Below are 9907 nucleotides of genomic sequence, written 5' to 3'. Positions count from 1 at the left end.
ATAACGTGGTAATTCAGGTCCTGAGCTAATCTCGTTTTGGGTAGGGGTAGCGGTAGTCAGTGTGAAGAAAAAAGCTTTGCGGCTGAGGGCTAGTAGTGATTTGCACAGTGGAGAATGCTATAGCAATGAGGCTGAAACGTGTTAGCTAGCTAGCAGCTACTTGGAGATGTACTGTAGCTAGCTCAGTGCTAGCTGAAGGGGTTGAGCTAGGATAGCATTAGCCTTCAGGTTAGCCTACTCCCACGACTTGAAGATCTGTGTGGCTGGGTCGATGGTCTAGTTAGTACCAGTGATTTAACACAGGTTAAAACTAGGCGAGGGGAAAGCTAGCAATGCTACAGTGTTGCAGGTAGAATTGCGTGGTTCGCTTGCCTTCCAGCTAGCTAGCTGAGTTAGCCTGGGCCTTGCAGCGTGGGCTAGCTGAGTCACACTAGCTAGCTAGCCAGAGGTTGACAGAGGCAGAAAGAAGACTTCTACATCACCAATGCTGTCATGTTGCAGGTAGAGTTGCAAGGTTAGCTTGGCTTGCAGCGAGCTAGCTGAGTTAGCTTAACTTGCAGGTTGGGCTAACCGAGTCACACTAGCTCGCAATGTAGCTACCTAGCAGGGGGGACCGAGGTAAAGAGATTTACACAGTACTACCGTGTTGCAGGTAGAATAACCTGGTTATCTTGCCTTGCAGCATGCTAGCCAAGTTAGCATGAACAACGCAGTGTGGGCTAACTGAGTCCCAATAGCTAGTGGTGAAGCCAGCTAGCAAAGGTAGAAAAGTACATTTCTACAAGTAATACGGTTACTACTCTGCCTCACAACTGGGTCCGAAGTTTCACGTTTGGCAGCGATAAGCCCTGTGAACTTTTAAGTGGAAAAACAGAGAACCAGTCACAGTAGAATAGAGCAAGAATTGTCTTCAATGAGAAAGAGAAACTAAAATTGTCAGTGTGCGGGAGAGTGGCTTTTTCAGGCAGGATGAGGGCGCACCCTATTCACTGTTGTTCCGGTCTGTTTTGCAAAAGATGTTTTGTGATTTGGTTACTTCAAGTTATGGGAATTCCGGGAATGAAATCTCATTGTGAAATACAAAATGTAATTTGAAAGAGAACCCACTGTCAATTCAATTATTGTGGTGGCAGCATCATTGTTATGAGTATGCTTGTCACCGGCAGGGACTGGGGAGTTTGTTAGGATCTAAAGAAATATGAAAGAAGCAAAGCCTGGGTAAAAAGTTAGAGGAAAGCCAGCCTCAGTTTAATGAAACCTTAACACTGGGATGTAGTTATTTTTTGCTGGATGATTACACACATTTTAATACCAAAGACACACTAGAATGGGTTTCCAAGAGGTATTGAGTGATCCTGAGTGGTCTAGTCTCAGTCCTGACTTAAATTTGCTTCAAGATTTTAATTTTGCTGTCCATCAATGATTCTTAAACTAATTTACTGAGCTTGAGCATTTTGGACAAAAACAACAGATATATGTTGCTCTAAAAGTTTCCCTAAAAGAATTGTATTAAAAATGCTTCATAGTTGTATTGGTTTCCAACGGTGCTTCCATCAAGCTGTAATGCTTGCTTCAAGTGGAAAATGGGAAACTGGGAAGTGGGAAGTCCGACATGATTGTGTTCAAGTGCTTTTGAAGTTGGAACAATTCTTCAACAAATAATATTTTAGCTAGCTTGATAAGCTCGCTAACATTGCTCATAATAAAATTAGCTAGCTTGCTTTATGCTCTGGAACTTTGGCGACTACTAGGTATTTTTTAAACCTCGTGCTTTGGGCTGGATGTGTCAATGTGTAGTTCATATATGCATAATCTATGAGCAGAATTAATGTTTAACCTCAATTAGCCACGAAATCCCTAGTTTGAAAGGTACTGTTTTTATGGAAGCTGTGCAGCTCCATTTTCCATACATTTTCGCCCACGTGGGCCAGGCCCCAAGCAATTTGAGTTGAACCAATGAGATTCAGTCCCTCACCATATGAGTGAATGCTAGAAAGAGGCACATCAGGCACCCACAGCAAAGCGAGAAAGAGCAATGAATGACGTGGTGCACATATTTGACTCGTTTCAGGAAACTAGGCATATGTCGCAGGTCACCACTTCACAAGAGAGCCCCCATTTGAACGTAAACGTTTTTTTAAATTAAAAAGCGTTTATTGTTTATTTTTAAGAAATGCCCTCTGGAACATGTGAACCTGCATGTGCCTTAATAGCAGAAACTTGTATGCCATCTGTAAATACAAATAAAATGTGTTAAATTACAAGCCTAGTTGGTTTAGCTACAGAAAGACAGCAACCTTCCCGCTAGCCATGATTGGCTGAGATAATGAGTGGGCTCGACATGCTGAGAGATGAGTTCAGATTGGTCTGCCATATACCACGCTTCTGTCTATATGAGCTGGCCAGTATGTGTAGGTAATCCTGTCTAACATTGCTAAGATAAGATGGTCTAGCTAGCTACATTTTACATGTTTCTAATTTTGACAGTCGTTTTCATTTCAAAGTGTAGTGTTAGCTAGCTAGCTAACGTTAGCTAACTGGCTCACTCACGTTACGTGTATGATCTTATTATTCGTATCTGAGCCATTTGCTTTGCTAGTTATAGCCTAATTTAGCTAGCTAACATTGAACCTGGTTGCAGATTCATGCAGGGTAGTAATATCATGAATTGGGATTATGGTTCCTTGTTTAGCTAGCTAGCTATGTCTTTACAAAAGACTCCACTATGCAAGTAATCATTTCAATAGATTGTCACTGTGACAACTGTTGATAGGCGTAGTTGGTAAATTCGCTCTAGCTATCTACTCCGATTTCAGAGAACTCTCGTCAGAGTGTGCCAGAGCGCAGAATAACTGACGAATTTACGAACACTCAACACCTGTTGAATATGGCCGGTGTTAGTAAATGTTGGCAAAAAAGCGCAAATTGTTGCCAGCAGCACAGTCGCAATCACCAACACTCTGGATAACATAAAAACAGCCTAACCAGCTCTGCTAGGGCGAGTAAAATGGTCAGTGAACGGTTCTGTCATGTTAGCCAGTTAGCTTGAGTGCTTGACTGTTGTTGTTAGGACAGAACTCGGATCAACCCTTAATAGATGGGTGGTGCTAAAGCTTAAGAAGGTGTGAACGATACTGAATGGGTGTAGACAAAGAGGTCTCCAGTAAGTAACCAAAACATTCAAAGTCCATTTTCTCAAAAGTGAAGTTACAAGTTTATCAACTTTCAAAGCAGAATTACTTCCCATTGTTGCTCAAATGCAGTGTATGATATACCATTTTGTAGCTCTGTGTGTCTGCTTTTATCCAATGTAAAAAACACAAGTTCAAATGTATCTACATTTGACCGAATTTTTTTATTTTTTTATTTTACCATTATTTTACCAGGTAAGTTGACTGAGAACACGTTCTCATTTGCAGCAACGACCTGGGGAATAGTTACAGGGGAGAGGAATCAAGGCGGTCGGTCACATATACACATATATGACGTAGTACACAATTTCCGGGGACCACTTTTGCTCGTATGCACTACTTTCAGAATTACTGGCTAAAAAAATATACAAAAGTACCAGATAATCTCTTTAACATTGACAATATGGTCAGAGTAGCTACATTATCCATATTGATAAGGGATTTGTTGTCATCTTTTGGTTGAAAAGGTAAAAGGTCAGTGGAGAAACATCACAACTTGGGTAACATTTTCTCTGAGTTTCCCACTTGAATTCCAACTTGGATGGTCATTCATTTCCCACTGAGAACTAGGAGTTTCCGATAACTACGATAGCATGTAAACTTGGCATAACTCTGAGGTGTGAAGACACACACCATCAAGACATTTTTTATTTCTTTAATTAGGAACATTTTCTATAATTTTATTTAACTTTGAAAATGTGAAGTAGGTTGTGTATCTGTAGGGAAAAAAATCTAATTGTATCCTTTTTTATGGCAGCAAAATGTGAAGACTACAAGGCACATGTAACAGACACACTGCCTTTCTCTGTGTTTATATCACAGGGGTCTTTTTTCTCACCTGGATTCTCAACCAATTCCGACTGGTTCCCTTGGAGTTTATTGATCAGGTAGTGATGGGCTATGGTGGCCTACGAGGGGCAGTAGCCTATGGCCTTGTGGTCTCGCTGGATGAGAAAAAGTACAAGGAGAAGAATATGATGATCAGCACCACCCTCCTAGTGGTGTACTTCACTGTCATGCTGCAGGTAAAATAGCTCATTTACATTTCAAACTTCAGTCCATAGATATTTCACTATTTGTTGTTTTCTTTCAGTGTAATATGTCTTCACTTGAACAGACTGGTGTATTTTAATTTGTCGCCGGTTTACTATATTTTCTTATTTGTTGCAGGGAATAACCATGAAACCACTGGTCAACTGGCTAAAAGTGAAGAGGGCAGCAGTGACAGAACGCACACTAGCTGAAAGAATACAGAATAGGGTAACTATTTGGTCAGAAGTCTTTGTTGTTCATCAACCCCAAAGAATCAGACAACAAACCTTACATCTCTCTAATAAATACCTCTAATAAAAGTGTTTACTTTTTGTAAACTGTACTACACCACCTTTTTTATGCACAAGGGGAGGTCCTCGGGACAAGTCAATCACAGGTCTGTCAAATGAATGACAAGGTATATTAAGCGGAGAACACACAAATAAATTAGCAGCAGGGCAAGTTTCATGCAGATGTTAAAGCACATTCGTGATGAAATACTCTTTGTAAGCTAGTACAGTCGTGATGAGAAACTCTTTTTAAGCTAGTACAGTCGTGATGAAATACTCTTTGTAAGCTAGTACAGTCGTGATGAAAAACTCTTTTTAAGCTAGTACAGTCGTGATGAAATACTCTTTGTAAGCTAGTACAGTCGTGATGAAATACTCTTTGTAAGCTAGTACAGTCGTGATGAAAAACTCTTTTTAAGCTAGTACAGTCGTGAGGAAATACTCTTTGTAAGCTAGTACAGTCGTGATGAAATACTCTTTGTAAGCTAGTACAGTCGTGAGGAAATACTCTTTGTAAGCTAGTACAGTCATGATGAAATACTCTTTGTAAGCTAGTACAGTCGTGATAATACTATTTGTAAGCTAGTACAGTCGTGATGAAAAACTCTTTGTAAGCTAGCACAGTCATGATGAAAAACTCTTTGTGAGATAGCACACATGGTATAATATTCTTATAGTGTAATAACACACTGGTGGTAATTGGCATGTATGCACACTGCTTTTGAATTAAATAGCTCCCTCTTAAGAACAGCCAGCCCAGAAGGTCTCTAGGGAAGTGGTGACACAACATACAAACAAACATTTATATGACAAAGAAAATTGTGCTAATCTGCCCACCTAGGCAACCCCAAATCATTTGCCTGGATACCAGATCATTTGCCAGGGCAGACTAAACAGAAAAACCTCAAATCTACCGGAACACAAACGAACTCAACAGTAAGAATAGCGCGTGCTCCAAAAACTCTGAAAAATAAAAACATAATTATAACCCTGGCTCATTTACACCATAGCAGTAGCAAACATTTTATATTTTAGTAGCCCTTTCCTGCAGTCAAATAACCTCGTGGCCTCGTGGGTGGAATGTGATTTAATATAATTTCATTAATAAACATTTTTGTAATATTGCAGTCTTTTGTGATGTATATTATCAAGTTTAATATTGGGATGTAAACTCAAAATTGAAAACATTTAAACTTTTTTTAAGCCCATAACCATGTGTGTGAGGTGTATACTTTGGATTCAAAGTCATTTGTTTAAGACTACCAAGAAACACTCTGTGGCCCTGATTTAGCCCACTGCAGTAAAAGGTTAAATAAACAGCATTATTAAATAGACTTGATTCACATTACAATGTTAAAAGTGAATACCATTCAAATGAATGAGCTATACTACTGTCTTCCAAGCCGCTTCTCCAAATGAGAAAAAGTGAGGGAATGTGAAATGGGAGTGGGTTGTCTCGCTTTCTCTACCGTCTCTGCTGGCACAACCCACAGCCCATGGGTATGTTTTTCCCTAGATAAAACAGTCACAAAGTCAAAATTGGCTATATTGTGGCATTAGCGGACCCACTCCTTATCTAGCTGACAAACTAGAAGAACGAGGAGACTGTAGCTGAAGTTGAACCGCTCAACCAGGTAGTAATGTCCTCAAAATACAGACTAAAAGAGGGTTAGAAGGGTTGCCCAAAACAAATGCATCTGGCTGTCAAATAACTCAGAGGAGATGTTATTGTGTCCCATTCAACTTCTCAGACACCCTCAACCCCCAAAACGAGTGGCCTATCAGCTATCTGAACTAGGGGCAACTCCTCCCCCATACTTTCCCCATGAGCCCCCCACATGACTTTTGGTATTTTTGGCATTTGGTATTTTATGATGGCGCTAGAGCAGTGTTACTCACTATTTTTTGTAAGGGGGTCACTTTGGGTTGAGACAGTCATTCAGAGGGCCGCACAGATCTTTAATTTGTTGTACTTCTTCTTCCAATATGATCAATTATCAATTGAGAGCAAATTCAGAGCAATCGAGCACATGCAATTGATTTGATGTACAGCACAACACAAATACAGTGGTTCTTCGTTTAAAAGTCACGAGCTTATGTCACGACTGTTAGTGGTAGATGGTGGCATTCTGTTATTGCACCACACTATCACAAGGGGGAGTTAGAAGGCTGATCTATCGGTAGTCTAAACTGTGGCACAAATGGACTATATTTTTGTAAATTAATGGAGGTGTTTTCAGTCTGAGAGTCTCTCTTCTCTGGCACTAGAGTCCTGCATCAGGTAACAACAAAAAAACTGTCATTGGTCCTGGAGTTAAGAGAGATCTTGGGAGAATACAATGGGGGATTTATACTTAACATGTGGACTGACGATTTTCGATAAAATAGGCATGGTGGGCTTTTGGTTTCTCTCCCACTAAAAACAGAAATAAATATTTCTATATAACAAACTGGCTTTATTTACATATAAGTAAGAATGTCTCACCCAATGTTCAAGAATGGCCCTTTTCCCTTTATTCAGATTACGATTGCTCACTTTCGGTTATTTGAAAACAAAATAATCTCCAAAATATCAAGCCATAGAAAGATGGTTGCAATTTCAGTTTAAACCACCAGAAAAGACAGAACAAATAATACAACAAATATTGTGGTTAAACTCAAATATACTAATTGATCAAAAAGAATTATCAGTTCGAACCTTTATCAAGTGGAAGGGGGAAAAGGGAACTTTTCTGTCAGCCCTGCATTAAATACCGAAATTGGTTAAAGAAAATTGTGATAAATATATAATACCAGTTTAATTTAAGGACCAAAATATTGACAACTGTGCCATATAGATTGCAAAATAGTTAAAGAAATGTTCAATGTACCAATTCCATGGCACATGGTTAATGAACTGACACGCAATGTTCCGTTTATTATAACCTACTGCAGGCCTAAAACATATGGGTTTAACCTTCTGAATTAATGATTATACTGAAGATAGAAGCCGCCTCTTAATGAGTTCCGAGAGTTATCTGTTATCCAACAATTATTGTTATTATTATTAACCCTGCATTATAATTACATAAAGCCCCTTAGATATTCTGTTTTTGTATTTACAGTAGTGAGGGACACCTGGAGGCATTTAGTTTTTCACAAGCGTAGCAGGCTGTGAATTCTCCAAACAACGTTTCCAGGATGGGCTATTAGCGGAACAATAGACTCTTCAACCTTTACAAAAGGATAGTCTAATAGCTCGTCTACTGTAGGCGTGAGAAAAGAAATCCCCCCCAATTTACAATGTATTAAGTACTCTAATGTTTTACATTCCTAACTCCAAACCTCATGCAACCGCAAAATGTCGGATCAAGCATATACACTGTACAGTATTTATGCTTTAGTTAATAAAATAATGATAAAAATATCTTTCAAAATGTAGATGTTTATTTCAACTATCAGCAGGACAATAGGGAATAAATATCACTGAATGACAGAGCATGGGGACTGGTCTTGATAAATCAGATTTTTATTTGGAAATGTTAGGATTATTTTGCTCTTCACTTGCAGTAGCTTAGGCCTACTCCCGACCGGTCACGTTGTACAGCATCATATTTTCCAAACTGAAACCCTTAATTAAATCGCTTTAGCCGTAAAATTAATCAAGGCTCCCTTTTTATTGTTTAGTTTTATATCTAAAATGCTTGACTGTATTTAAAGACATGGAAGACGTGTATGCTGTGTGATGACATGCATAAATTCATGAGCGATTGATTGATGTACTGTATATTTAAGTAGGTCTTTATGGCAAAAAGTAAGTTACGCTAAAACAGCTACACTGACAAATCGCATTTTAATTCTCTTGGAATAGAAATATGTTGTACAGTGCCATATGTTCCTAACGGAAACCTTTAGGCCTACAGTACATCGGTTACAGTAAGAAATGCATTTTTGTTTTCTTGGAATAGAAATATGTTGTACAGTGCCATATGTTCCTAACGGAAACCTTTAGGCCTACAGTACATCGGTTACAGTAAGAAATGCATTTTTGTTTTCTTGGAATAGAAATATGTTGTACAGTGCCATATGTTCCTAACGGAAACCTTTAGGCCTACAGTACATCGGTTACAGTAAGAAATGCATTTTTGTTTTCTTGGAATAGAAATATGTTGTACAGGGCCATATTTTCCTGACGGAAACACTTAGGCCTACAAAAACCCTTAGGCCTATTCTTGGAATAGAAAAACCATAATATTCATCAAATCAATTAAGCTTCATTTCTAAAGATCTATCCCATATAGTCCGTTCTATTCAAGGCTCCCTTTTATTTATAATTTAAAAAAAACTTTTACCCCATTTTTCTCCCCAATTGGTAGTTAGTCTTATCTCATCGCTGCAACTCCTGTATGGACTCGGGAGAGGCGAAGGTCTCACTATCCTTGTGAGGCAGTCCAGGTGTGCATTGGTCAGTCTGTTTCTCTGTTTTTGTTTCACAATGTTCATTTTTGAAAATGTTGCTTCACGTGAAAATGTGCTGACAAAAAATGTCACTTTTTGCACACGCTGCTTCAGAAGTGGATACTCTGGGTCTGTCACAAGGCTCCAGAAATGGGTAACACCTGATCTTAGATCATTTACAAACACAGTAGTTGTGTTTTGTGAGTCCGCCAGATCAGAGGCAGTAGGGATGACAACGTGTTATATTGGTAGGTGCCATAATTCTGTCCTGCTTGAGCATTCTAAATGTAACGGCTACTTTTGTGTGTCAGGGAAAATGTAAGGAGTAAAAAGTACATTATTTTCTTTAGGAATGTAGCGGAGTAAAAGTAAAAGTTGTCAAAAATATAAATAGTAAAGTAAAGTACAGATACCCAACAAAAACGACTTAAGTCCGGTGGGGGTATGGAAGATTAAGGGTGTTTATCAAGGGCTGAGTGTCAGTTGCTAAACCCCTCTTCTGTAAAACATCAACCAGCTCATCTAACAGTGCTGAAAATGGTCAACCTAAATATAACCTTGACAAAATAAATCCATGGATCACCATTCCTTTTTATTTTTTCAGACCTTTGACCACATTCTTGTCGCCATAGAGGATATTTCTGGACAAATAGGACATAACTACATGAGGGACAAGTATGTGGACACTAACATCATATTATCAATTTCAATACGTTATTATCATATTATGAGTTATTTAAATGTATTTATTACATACCATACCTTCAAAGATTAAATGTAACACTAAATTGTTTTGTTTTTACTCTCTTCTCGTATCCTTCTAAGGTGGAATAACTTTGAGGAGAGGTGGTTGTACTGGCTCTTGATGACGCCCTCTGCCAGGAAGTCTTGTGACCACATATTCAACATCTTCCACAAACTCAACCTCAAGGATGCCATGAGCTATGTGAAAGAGGT

This window comes from Salvelinus fontinalis, chromosome 22, assembly GCF_029448725.1.
Source record: "Salvelinus fontinalis isolate EN_2023a chromosome 22, ASM2944872v1, whole genome shotgun sequence".
NCBI classification, from domain to species: domain Eukaryota; kingdom Metazoa; phylum Chordata; class Actinopteri; order Salmoniformes; family Salmonidae; genus Salvelinus; species Salvelinus fontinalis.
The sequence above is the reverse complement of the archived record's forward strand: the minus strand, read 5'-3'. Positions refer to the sequence as shown.